The sequence below is a fragment of the Puma concolor genome, chromosome C2, assembly GCF_028749965.1.
Source record: "Puma concolor isolate L17-30 chromosome C2, mPumCon1.1.hap2, whole genome shotgun sequence".
NCBI classification, from domain to species: Eukaryota; Metazoa; Chordata; class Mammalia; order Carnivora; family Felidae; genus Puma; species Puma concolor.
In genome coordinates this window covers 4,087,230-4,101,215 of record NC_141675.1, presented here as the reverse complement: position 1 = coordinate 4,101,215, position 13,986 = coordinate 4,087,230, and the positions used below count along the sequence as shown (strand labels likewise).

General features: G+C 45.7%; 1 protein-coding gene across 22 annotated transcripts in view; it reads right to left on the bottom strand.

Moving 5' to 3' along the window:
* ARPP21 (cAMP regulated phosphoprotein 21) overlaps nt 1-13,986 on the bottom strand; it is a 157,469-nt gene that overhangs the window by 130,293 nt on the left and 13,190 nt on the right. The window contains exon 1 of one of the 22 annotated variants that reach the window (XM_086720362.1): nt 9,913-10,073. The exons of the other annotated variants lie outside the window; for them this stretch is intronic. The gene's annotated coding sequence lies outside the window, so the exon portion shown is untranslated. Of the gene's footprint in view, nt 1-9,912; nt 10,074-13,986 lie in introns of those variants that run through there. 22 annotated transcript variants of the gene reach the window in all.

The following is a 13,986-nucleotide window of genomic DNA, read 5'->3' as shown; positions in this document are numbered from 1 at the left end:
TACATTGTTTGGGCAGGTCTCTTGGTGGTGTTTGAAAGATAACTACAGCCTTTTCTTGAAATAAACGCTGGACTAAAAGTTTCTTTGCTGAATGACAATAGTAAGTTACTCGTATTCACCACGGTCTGTTTACAGTGTAGCCTCTAACCTTTTAATACAACCTCCTCCACACACACACACACACACACACACACACACACACACACACACGGAATATATATATATATTTCTTAAGTGTAATATATACAGCTTTCCCCAAAAAGGTTTGTGGCTTGCATTTTTTATTTCCTTATTCTAGTAGAAATACGCTCCCACAAAAATGAATTCTTCTGTACTGGGGACTACTCCTCTCCCCCAAATGGATAAAAACAAAGTCAGAGATGATACAGGGATGTTCCGGTCACCATTCCTGGTATTATACAACAGCTAGAAACCCAGCATATAAAGATCTGCCTTTTTAAAGCCAGTGTCTATTCAAGGACATATATGGTGTCAAGATATCGGCTCCATTGCCAGCTTCCAGAGTGCATAATTTCGGAACGCGGCTGTATCAGTACCAAAGTTTCACTGCAAGTTAAGATATTGTGTCCTATAATTTCCCATTTCCGATTAGACCGTATTTCCCTTTTATTAACTGTAAAGGATCTTACATTGCTTCTTCTCTTTCTTTTCTTTTAATGCAGTGTCTCCCCAAACTGCAGTTAAAAGTAAGCCAAGCTACGGATGGAGACCAGCTTTCAACGAACGTTGCAAAAAAAGGCTTGCTTCTTCAGGAAGAATCTGTTGCTTACTTACGTGTCTCTCACGTAAGTTCTTTAAAAACAGGGACTCTCCCGCTTTTTCTCGTACTGGAACACCTGGCATTCAGCAACGGTTTGACGAAGCGCTCATTTGATCAATTAATACATACACATAACAAGTCATGAGATTACGGTACCTTGTCATAATGCAAAACGGTGATGTCTCACTTCCAAATTAGCCATTATTTCCCCATTATCCTTATCACTGCCATAAATCACATTAAAAAAAAAAACTACTTTCACTGTGATACAATTTAGGATTTTACATAAAAATAAAGTTACATGCTAATATAAACAGAGCCAATTCCAATACATCTACCGGATACTCACTCTGTGCCTGACATTATTTTGATTAAAAAAGCACAGTATATATGGATCAAATTTTTTTAAGGTCATTTATTTATTTTTGAGAGAGAGAGAGACAGAGAGGGAGAGAGAGAGCAAGCTTGTGCACAGAAACAGGGAAGGGCAGAGAGAGTGGGAGACACAGAATCCAAAGCAGGCTCCAGGCTCCGAGCCATCAGCACAGAGCCCGACGCGGGGCTCGAACTCACAAACCGTGAGATCGTGACCTGAGCTGATGGCGGACACTGAAGGACTGAGCCACCCAGGCGCCCCTATGGGTTAAATCTGAAACGTCTCACTGTGGAGTAGAGGAAATGGAGCCACAGAGACGCTAACTACCACAGCCAAGATTTTACTCTAGGAAGGAAAGAGTGGGGCCAGAGGTCAAATTCGGACAGAGAGGTCCCCAAAATCACCTGGACCTACTACACTTCAAAATGAGCGAGGATCACAGACACCATATAGCAGACAACAATAAATAATAGAAGGCACCGGAAAGTGATGCCAGGGGTGATTCATGGGATGCATGCTTCCTCCAGTCTTTCTAAATGTTCTCATGTGACCCTCTTGTACTCTTAGAATTCAAAAAAGTAACCAGAGAGATTGAGAAGAAACCAGGAGACAAGGAGTGAGTCCGAACTGGCTACGGGCAGTGTTAACTGTACCGTGAAGCAGGTTTGTGGTTGCCGCGTCATCACCCATTCCGTCAGAAAACAGGAAAGTGAAGACAATGCAAAGGATTGCTAATAAAAATCAAAGAGTATGGAATGACTGTATCTACACCGATGTGCAGTCAAAGGAACTAAGTCTATACAAAATGTGTCAGATAAATGTCAAAAATAAAACTGAAGGGAAACACACTACAGACAAACCAAATACTGTAGAGCATTGTTAAAATCTATTTTTAAAATGCCCAAAGAATCTCAAGATTGGTTACATAAACATTTAAAAAATTTTTTTAATGTTTATTTATTTTTGAGACAGAGACGGAGCATAAGCAGGGGAGGGGGAGAGAGAGAGGGAGACACAGAATCCAAAGCAGGCTCCAGGCTCCAGGCTCCAGGCTCCGAGCTGTCAGCACAGAGCCCGACGCGGGGCTCGAACTCATGAACCGTGAGATCACGACCTGAGCCGAAGCTGGATGCCAAACCGACTGAGCCACCCAGGCACCCCACTAATTTTATTTTTTTTAAGTTTGTTTATTTATTTTGAGAAAGAGCACACGAACCAGGGAGGGACAGAGGGAGAGGGAGACACGGAATCTGAAACAGGCTCCAGGCTCTGAGCTGTCAGCACAGAGCCCGACGCGAGATCATGACCTGAGTCGAAGTTGGGAGGTTTAACCGACCAAGCCACCCAGGCGCCCCAGTTATATAAACATTTAAATGATCACAAAACATGTTTTGTGCTTGGAATAAATATCAAAGTCAATACAACTCAATTGCATTAAAAAATCAAGTCAATAACAATTACAAGCCAGACTGGCCTCAAATTTCTTAAAAATTCGAGGACATTTTTACATGGAGCCACTCAATTGAATATTGTGTTCTAAACTGACTTTCCTCTACAGAGGAATCAACCAAGAAGCATCAGGGACAATTAACAGTTTGTGGAAAGACCCTGTAACTAAAAAAAAAATGTGATTCCCTTCTACTTTGTCAATTTGGATTCAGAGAAAGGTACATGGGTGACATCTGTAATCATATGGATTCTGCACATACTGAGCAGTGTCCACATAGGTTTGTCACCTTTTTTTAATGTTTACTTTTGAGGGAGAGAGACAGAGTGTGAGCAGGGGAGGGGCACAGAGAGGGAGACACAGAATCTGAAGCAGGCTCCAGGCTCTGAGCCATCAGCACAGAGCCCGACGCAGGGCTCGAACTCACAGACCGCAAGATCATGACCTGAGCCGAAGTCGGACGCTCAACCCACTGAGCCAGGTGCCCCCGGTTTATCACTTCTAAACAGCTCCTGCCTGCAGCCACTGCTCTTTGAGGGACAAGGCTGGAGCTAAGGGCTGGGAATCTGGAGAAAGACCCGTGGAACCCTCACACCTTGAGCAACGATCTGGGTACTTTTGACATCACAACAATACACGCCGTCATCTTTTTCCTTTCAAAACCACAAAGACCAGAATCAGTTGAATACCTTTTCATTTAATCTACAGCCAAGGAGTACAGAAATGACTAGAATCCAGCCCCACTCTCTAGGGGAACCCAGGCTTGCTCACAAAACTGGGGAGTGTTCGTTAAGTGGCTTCTTCGTCAACACGAGTGCCTTAAATGGGACGGTTTCACGAACTCCTGTGATGTTTCCCCAGAGAATTTGTTTTCTTGTTTCTCAAATATAGGAAATAGCTAGTCTTGAATGTTTGATATGACCTCCTAACGTCCACGTGGATATGTTTACATTACATAAAACAACTCTTGTCAGCCATTTTAAAAAGACCTAACAACTACTGCTCTGGAGAAATCGATACATAGATGTGTGTGAATCTCCAAGTCAACACTTTGATTCTGTAGCTTTTTCAGAGTGTTCCGTGTAGATAGCATTGTGCCTAGAACTTTCAGTTGCTTTAACTTCTTTGCTTCTCCAAAACACCAGCTCTCATCATCTGATCTGAGAGATTTATTACTTTCAATTAACGTAATAAACAACCAACCAACCAAAAAAGCTTAGCCCAAGGGCAACGATGAGGTCCAAAAGCACAGGTCTATGTTCGTAAAGTCCACACAAGAGCTAGAGCTCGGTTCTGCCTCTTAGCCCAGTATCTTTCCAAGCTGCCTCTGTGCATATGTTCAGAGTCACAAATATACACCCGAACATTCTTATATTAAGCCCACGCATTCTGACTTAGGATGGTACCCTCAGCTTTCCCCTTTGAAAGAAAGACAATTCCTTCAAGATCGGCAAATCCACTAGTCTCAAAAGAGGGGAAGTCTTGCTTGTTTCATGCACCTAAACTTTTTCATTATCACTTGAACGTCAGAGAATTGTCCCCTAACTAGGCCACTCACACACACGCGCGCGCGCGCGCACACACACACACACACACACACACACACACACACAGCAGGTGGGTTAAGCCACTCAGAATGTGCAAGTGACAGTTCTCGCAGGCCCCTCCCCGAATGCCAGATCAGGCCACACTGCAGCCTGGGGCTGGTTCCAGCTCAGAGAACAGAGTAGCAGCTGCTGGGAGCTGGCAGCGACTCAAGTCTCAGCTGTATTCTTGGCCCCCTGCCTCCTCCAGGCACTTACTAGGGGCGCGTGACCAAGGAAACAGCTGAGCCCCCCCCCCCTCCAAGAGGAAATGCAACCGCCATAGCCCCCACCGCCACCTGCTCTGGGGCCAAACAACCACCACGGTCCTGTTGGCTCTTGCAGGGGGGGGGAACATGGACTGCTGAATCACTCCTGAGCATGCCTGAGCTGCTCTGCCCGGGACAGGCGAGCAAAGGCATAGTCCGACAGGCCTGGGCGGCATCACCCGGGGACCCAACCTGGCAGGGGAATCTGCTACGGTTTGGATGTTCAAATCCCAGGGACCCAGTCAGATCCCAAATGCTGCTTTGGATGTATTCTCTGTAGAATTTTCCTAAGACACCTCCTCTGCTGAACAGAAATTTTGATCTGGGGTTTGCAGTGGCTTGCAACACGGCTGAGGGCACAGGGGGCGGGCAAGTGCCTTCCGAGGTCACCAATCTCCAGGAGTCCTCTCAGCACAACAGAAGTATGAATACGAAGCAAATGCATGAAATGTCTTGCCCCTTCCCTGGCCTGCGACTCACGGCGTGGCCTTCCTGGGGGGCCCTGGAACACAAGACGCGGAACTGGGACTCGGACAGCTTCAACTGCACTCACGTCAGTACTATTAAGAGACATCTGTGACCTCAAACATTGTGAAATCTCACCCTCCTCTGAGGACACGCCTGTCCGGATCTCAGATTAACACGAGAGGCACTGCTGTACCTACGCTATTGAAAATTCTTCTGGAGAAGGGCAGAATGTTGACATTGTGCCAGGCCCGCATGGGGGTCTCTTCTTCAACGGTCTCTGTTTCCTGCGTGCTTTGACATCTTCCTTGATAAAAAGCTGGGAGTGTAGCAGTTCCTTTGGGCTTAAGTAATCTTTGGATACGAATCCCCTGCACCCAAAGTGGGCTTCAGTCCAGATAAGAGAGACCCCGATTGCTGGGAGACTGATTCTTGTTTCCGGGGAGAAGGGGAGAGGTTTGAAGACCTATTACGGGCTATGGGTTCTTTGAAAACCTGACCCACATCTAGTTAAGGTTTTTCTCCCCAGGAGTGACGCTACACAATTTTTATGCGATCCTGGTGGATTCTTTGAGACCGACTAGGTCCAGGGCATCCTGGTGTTCAGTTTCTACCTTTCTAGTCAACCTCGGGGGTCGACCCGGATCCCTCTCCAAGGAAGGTCGGGTTGCTTCTTGGAGGATTATTTCAGCTGCAGAGAGCTGAATGGCCCAACGCCACGCTGATGGAGGTGGCTATGGAAAGCCTGGCTCCCTCAACCCCAGCAAGACAACCCCAAGGCCATTCTAGCCGCAGAACACCCCAAGGAGCTGGTCAGATCTGTTCTCATCCTTCGTCTGAGCTATGGCTTTCCTCCACCCACGCTTGCACCCTCCCTCTTCCTCCATGGCACTGGGGCCAAGAATTCTCCTAAACATCCTGCACACCAAACTCCGTCTCAGGGTCAGCTTCCCGGAAGCCTACCTGGAACACCTCAGGACATCCCTTTGGAAGGTGGAAATCACACCATGGCAGGAATGAAACCCAGGTTCCGAACCACTCGCTGGCTCCAAACCCTTGTTCGTTTCCCTAACCCCGGACACGTCATCGCTCAAGTTACCACCCGCTATGTAGTTCCAAAAACACCGGCAGGTAACAGGATGCTGATACCCAGTACACATTAAAGATATCATGATGACATAGGAGGTGATGCCTATGTTAAGCAGTTTCTACAAATTATTTCAGTGACTTCCTCACAAGCACTAATAACTAGCTGTCACTGTTTCCACTCTACAGATGGGATAACTGAGACGCACAGCAGGGCCAAGGAACTTGGCCCAGGATTATACAAATTAAGAGACACTGACCAAGCCTCACTTGATCCCCAGGAGATAATCATGGTTGTCTGTCTACAGCACCCTTGCCGCGAAGAGGCGGGACAGATGCAGGTCAAGGAGAATTGAATGTGCTGATGTCTGAAATTTTATAGCCAGCTGTTCAAGAAATCTGTTAAGTATTCTGATTTGTCTGTGCCATTCCATGCTCTTCCCGTATTCTAACACAGAAGCAGCCTAAACAGTTACAACAGCGGCTAACATTTGCATTGTGTTCCTATATATCGAGCAGTGTTCTACGCCCTTCGCCAGGCAGGACTCACAGAGTCCCTTTGTCTTAGGTCTTTCCTTTCGTCCCATCATAGAGAAGCTTTCTGGATAGGCTTCGGGAGGTGAATTTTCAGTAGCGTGAACCCTTACTCTCATGAGCACAGCTCGACAGCTGATTTTCGTACTATGACAATGAGTCAGTAAGAGAATATGAAATTGCATTAGGTATTTGGTGTTTTACAAGGCTGAGAAGAATTGTGTTTTAATTGGCCAAAGTAACACATTCAGTGACTTGGAGGGCTTGGCCTTGGATGGCGCGGACGATCCACGCGTGTGTGATTGTGTGTGTAGCCAGGCCTGTCCAGGGAGCGCAGTCAATAAACAATTATTTATTCAGCTCCTACTAGGTGCATGGCATCCTGCCAAGGACTTGTGAGAAATGTGGTGATGTTTTCGGTCCGGCACCTGCCTTGGGGAAATGTATACGGTGCTAGAAATGAGGACTTCCTCAGCTCAGCTTTTCAAAGACTCATCTTCTCTTTTTCTCATAAGTATGCCGAACAATCAACTCCAAACGAATCCTTGTGGAGTCTCTCGCTAATTTTCAAGGGGAAAAAGTTAGATTAGAGTAAGTCATGCTTTGGAGAAAACTCCTTTTCTCCCAACAAGGTGAAGAGAGCCGTGTTCTTACCAGTAAGAAAGGACCCATTTCCCCAAACGTCCTCGGTCAAGAATAATTGCCCTCTCGGGTCTGACAACCAGCCATCAAGAAGTGAACTTCAGGAATGTTGTTCCTCATGATCTTAATCTGTTGTTCCCCACACTGAACTGGTGGGAGCGGCCTCCCTCTCTCCCTCTCAGGCATGGCTCTCTTTTTCCAGACCTTTCTGCAGGGATGGGACAGCAGAAATCAGGAAGGAGAGCGCAAGCTACAGCCCTAGGCAAGGATGGCTTCAGGGGCCTGGGGGGAGCAGGGTTGAAGCAGGGTTGCGCCCCGAGGGCAAGAATGCAGGGGGAGGGGGCTGCAGAGTTTTCACTGCTCATATCTCTAAGGATCGAACCAGAATAAGAAGCTGAAGTCGAAAACCAGCAGAGACGTGGGACAGCAGTGGTCCTCTAGAGGCCGGACCTACCCTTTACATTTTGCACACTGCTTGGCCTGTGAACAGACCCGCCTCTCACCCCGCTGGAGAAACTGAAAAGAACCATTTAAATGTAAACACTCAGAAGCATGTTCCGTAACTGGGAAACCAGACCTTAGGATTATTTACTAAACCACCTTTTTGCATTGAACCAGGTCAAAAAGAAAGGAGTCAGGGTCCCTAACCCAAGAGCCCCTGGAGGCCGGGGAGGCTCATCGGGGCTCGAGCCCCGACGTGGCCCCTGGCAGGGTGTCTCATGCTCTCCCGGTGCCAGCAGGTGGTGCAATGCACACCTGCGACTCTTGTTCACAAAACAGCTCTCGGAAGTGCCAGGATGACGTAAATGACGCGTCCAGGAGCCAGTGTCCCCGTGTGTCTCTTGGCTGAGCCGCTGCTGACCCGTGTGGCGGTTTTGGCATAAACAGGAAGCCCCTCCACCTCCGCTCCGCGAAGGTTTCCTCGTTTAACAACAGGTCAGGGATTACTGCTTTACGCGACAAGATGAGATTTACAAGTCCCCTCTTCCCTTACCCAGTGCCCGTCTGTCGCCTCACTGCCGACGGTTGAGCCTTCCTGTGTGTGCACACGGAGCTCCAGCAGGGCAAAGAGGATCAGTTCAGCATCCACCCCACGGGGTCCCAAAGTCGTTAGAGAGTCAGGCTGTATGCTCCCCCAGGACGGGGACTATGCCTTGCTTCTTTCAGGGTCTCTAGGAACCACCAAGGTATATGGAACGCGGCAGGAAATTAGCAAACGTCTGTCAAAAGATAAATGGCTTCTGGGAACGTTGGATGGTGTATTAATAGCATCATCTTATAAAACATTTAAGGCACGCACCTTGAAAAAAAAAAAAAAACTGACCTGGTGTGCGCTGGCTGTATGAAGAACGCGAGTGAGACCAGTAGATGTTTTCTAGAAATACACTGGCCACCTTATTCAAGAAGTCCCTCTTCTGGGCAAACTGTCCAGAGTTTAACAATGACTCACGCTCCTGATTTCCAAAATACTTCATCTGACTCATCAATAAGTCCTTACTGAGTGACTAGAGCATCTTCAAGGGTACTAACGGGTATTTTCTCGGTAGATGGATACATTAACATCCCACATAGCCGAGATTCAAAAAGACACAGCAACGCCATATGCATTCCCTTCTACAGATTCCGGGACAGAAGACAGAATCATAAGTGAATTTAAAGGGAGATCAATGTGTTTCGAACTTGAGCTTATGACCTGTGAGTAAATCAGCAAGTCAAGTCATTGGTTTAACTTTAGTTTTTACAGTGACATCTAGAGAACACGAATGCAGTGGAATGAGCCAGACTGGAGTACGTAGGAATTGGAGTACAACATTACCCTCAGTAAGGCCATTACTCATTCTGTAAACTTTTATAATTTTGTTTCACATATGTGTGTGGGGTGGGGGGGGGGGCGGGGAGACAAGTCTGTGCACATCTACCTATGTCTGAGTGCTGGGGAATTCATGAAAAAGTGTTTTTTAAGTTTATTTATTTTTGAAAGAGAGAAAAGGCAAGAGTGGAGGGAGAAGCAGAGAGAGAGAGAGAATGAGATTGAGAATCTCAAGCAGGCTCCACCCTGTCAGCGCAGAGCCCCATGCGGGGCTCGAACCCACAAACCCTGAGATCGTGACCTGAGCAGAAGTCGGATGCTTAACCCACTGAGCCACCCGAGCGCCCCTGACAGTATTTTAAAAGTCAGTCTGCGTCACAAAAAAAGTTGCTGCGATAGATCCCATAATGTTTCCACAACGGAAGGCTAATTGGAAATAGACATGTCACCCATGGCGTCTTGATTACCAAAGGCAGCGGAGAGAAAATAAGGGCTGTGATGGGGGTTCCTGCTGTGAAATCCAAACATTATTTGTGAGATGCAAAGACCTTATCATTTAAATATGAGGATTGATGCCTCTGATGAAGATAGAGCATCTTCGTTAAAACAAACAAATGATTATCTTGGACAACAGTGTAAACAAGTCCCTAATTCATGAAGCTGCTAATTGCTCTCCCCAGCTGCAGAAGATTGGCCTGTACTCCATGCTTCACCACGCACGGTGCACATAACACTTGCACACTCGCTCTCGAAATGCAGCCTCGCACAAGCCCAGACATACATACACCCCAGAGCCTGGGGGCCGAAGAGGGTCAGTTCAGAACGGACCGGTCTGGAAGAACAGCTCCTTAAGGGCGTCGCGGGTTTCACTTTCCCGACCTAGATTTTCCATAGGAAATGAAACTCGTATGTAACTTACTTCATTTCCTCACCAGACTTCGGGATACACCAGGAGGAGAAGAGCTTTGGCAGAAGCATGTCTTGTAGCCAAAGGAAGCTGGTACTTTTCTATCACTTTTTCAAAGCAACTCGCAAGATTGGTATCCGGATCCTGGTAATCCCACGTTCCCATAGTTACTCATATTTAATTCACTGAAACGCAGATGCATTAATTCGTGCTATAAAAAACAACAGCTTCCCTGTTTTCCTATATCGTGTTGTGCGCCACATGCTACAAGGAACATGTGACACATAGCGTTTTTAATCCTCGCTGCCGCTAATCTCATTTGCACATATTTAAGGACCGAAGGAAGGGAGGGAAGGAGGTGAAGGGGTGGAGGGAAGAAGGGAGGTAGAGGGAGGGCAGGTGGAGGAGACAAACCTAAGTTTCCGAAGAGACGAGTCCCTGCCCAGGGTCAAACGACACCAGTATTATTCAAATGCCTGTGCCCCGTCCATTGCCTACCACCACGTTGTTCAACCCACGCGTTTGGTGAATGCAACACCCACAAATATAATCACAACTATTTATTTAAGAAAGATGCCAGATGAGGGAGTAACCTTGCTGGATACCTAGCAACAAAGTATCATTTCTACTACTCCTAGCCAGAAACGCGCAGTTAGTTTCTTATCAGCCAAGTTGACTTGGCTATCCCACTCAAATACCCACCCCCTCCCCCCAAAAAAAAGAAAAGAAAAAAAATACTTGGTACTTGATTCTCTCACTGCTCTTAAAAGTGGGAAGTAAAGAGCTGCAGAAGACTCTGGCCTGTGCCCGAATGTTACCCTGTCCGGGGAAGGGCTGGTTCCAGGGTTCATGAGATCGCATCTTGACCGCCATGCTAGGATTCAGGTTTGGAGATTTCTTTGGGGAATGGGCCAGACCCTAAGGTGGTGCAGCCTCAACGCACAGCTATCTTTTGGGTCTAGAGCTGGGTCCAGCCACACGGGATCCCGCGGCATCCCGTGTGACTGGCTTCAAACTGGAGTCCGCACCTCCTTCCCAGTTAGGGCAGGAAGGCCAGTTCTGTACAAGAGTTGATGGCTAACCGGGGGTGGGGGCGGGGGTCATGCATCAACTGGAATGCACCATTAACAAAAATATTAGCCGGCCCTCAAAGGAGAAAATACAGCAAAAAGACAACACCACACAAACTATAGTGTTGTATAGTCGTGAACTTCTCGGACTCTGAATCCGGATCTCCAGGGCGGAAGCCTGCTTTCTCTACGTGTCCGAGCAAGTCTCTAAGCATCTCCATGCCTCAGTTTCCTCACTGAAAGTGGAAATAGGCAGAGCCCCTACCTCACAGACGACTGTGAGGAGTAAACAAGTGAAAATATGTAAAGCACTCAGAAAAGCACCTCGCACATAGTTAGCGTGATGTATGTATCAGCAATTAGCTATCTCTTACCGAGACATGCACATGGGTCCATTCAACAGAGATTTGTGGATGTTACCTGATGAGAGCTCTGGCTAGAATTCAACTGCCAACACTTCCGGAGCCCCAGACCTTCTAGACACTTCTAACGGACCTCAGTGTCTCTAAAAATTACAGCTACTTCCAAGTGATATTGGCTTCCTTCCAAAACTCCGAGGGAGCCATCACCGGGCTGTTCAAGCTGTGGATGGTTGGCAATTCGTGAGGCTTCATGCATGTATGTAGAGAGGTATGTGCATGACCGTTCTAGCCCTGTGTGTCTTTTCTAGCTCGTATAAGTGGTAAGAACAAACGTGCCCCTGAAATTCACACTTAAAGAGAAGGATTCCGCCCCCCCCCCCAAAAAAAAGAACAAAGGCGCAAATGGGATGACAGTGCTACAGGTGACCAGACCAAGATGATGTCAGGCAGATTTTTCCACCTTCCAAATCTGTCCTGCAGCAAATGGCCTTAGGAGCATTTACAAAGAATCCTGCTTACAGAGATCACTTTTTTTCCTTTTGCTGGAAATAAAGTGTTTTGGTTTATTTAAATCAATTGATACTTTCACCTCATGCAATGGTGCCAAGCCAGTTACTTGGTGTAACTAAAAGACAGTATTCTTCTGATTTTTTTTTCATTGTTACATCATCCGTTTTACACAATCATAAAATTATCGTATAGTAAACTTAGCTTGTTGGGGCTGGGAGCTGTAGAGTTCCATGGATTTTAACACAGGTATAAGCTTGTGTAACCACCACCATAATGTGGCTAAAGAAGAGTTCCATCACCCTCAAAGCTTCCTCACGCCATCCCTTCCGATCACACCTCCTCTGTGACATCTCCTGGCATTCACTAATCCGTGTTTCTCTGTCCCTGTGGTTTTGTCGTTTTGAGATGTTATATAAATGAGATCACACAGTCTGTGATGTTTTGAGATTGACTTCTTTCACCCAGCACAACGCCCCTGAGACCCATTCAAATTGCCACGTGAATTCATAATTGGTTCCTTTTTATCGCTATGTAATATTCCACTGTATGGATGTATCACAGGTTCCCCAGGCATCTTTGGAAGGACATCTGGGTTGTCTCCAGTTTGAGGCAATTATGAATAAAGCTGTTATAAACCGCTGTCTGCACGGTTTTTTTTTTTTGTTTTTTGTTTTTTTTTGCATTCATAGTTTTCTTCTCTAGTGCTCACTAATTTTTATGTAAGTTTTTCCTTGACCCTGAGAATATCCAGTCTTTCAGACTCGGGATTATCTTCTCTCCACGGACTTTAGAGTCCTACGCTGGAGACCCTCAGACTACAACTCAGGGGGAAACCTGCATCTATCTCCCTGTAATCACCCAGAACAGAGGCTCCAACCTCTTTTTCTAATGGAATTTGCAATCTTCTTCTCTTCTCTTAAGGTGCTATGTTTTAAAAATCGTTTTTAAATCAAAGCAACTTTAAATTCACTTAGTAAAATTTGTCTCGAAGCCTTACGGCTTCTCGAAGCTTAAAGTCGAGAGAAATCCCTAACTTTTTGATTGAAAGGATCAATTCATCGCCCCACCCTCTGTTTCCATCTTGCCATCGTATCACTGCAGACGGGCAATGATAAGGGAGTACTTGTTTTATAACATAACCAGATCCCAAATGTATGTATATACCAGAATATTATACCACATCTAACATGTACTATATTAGATACATGTGCGTAATTTTTATAATATAACCAGATTCCCAATGTGTATATATATATAAATATATTCAATAAACATAAAGCATATCATATATATAATATGGTATAGGACATGTGTGTGTATGTACTTTTAAAAATACACACACGTGTATATGTATAAAAGAGTATGCATACATATTCATTTTCTGTTATTCTGTTCTCCCTTCAGAAAAAATTCCCAACAATAAAATTATAGGTAATTCCCTAGTCGAAGACCAATATTTATCCAAGCAAACCTAGTAATGCATAAGATAAATTATACAGAAATTTAGGGCGATATCCTCTCTGTATATAATGTAAAATACACTGCTACCAAATAAATCCTTAATATTTACCTATAGATAGTATTTCTAAGATTTTCCATTTCTTCAGGTTACCTAGATGAAAAAATCAATAAGATTATTTTGGTTGTTAATTTCCTTCGGGCCACAAACTACGGCGTAAACATTTACTTAGTAAAAAGGAAGCCCAGTCCCTAACTTTCTCCGTCCAACAACTTCACAAAGCCACTGACTTTGACAAATCATTAATAAATAGGGTTATCACACCTAATCCATTTGACTTTTATTTCGGGGTGAGCTGAAATTTCTGTTAGCCTCACCACTTCCTCTATCTGAGAAACTGACTCCCCGAGGGCAGAAAGATAAAAAGGCTACTTTGATCCTGTACATCTGCCAAAAGCAACCGCCACCCTCTGCGACAAACAAGCAGGACGCAAGGGCAAAGAATGAGTGTACATGATGCTGCAGGTGTCTCGGGTTCACTTGGGACCAAACAAACTGCGGACAAACCGTCGACGAAGAGAGCTCACACTGGCGAATTGGAACTTCAAGTTTTCCTGAAGATAATTTCAGGGGGAACATATTAGTTAAAATGGGTCATTTCATCCTCAATATCAGTAAATGGCAT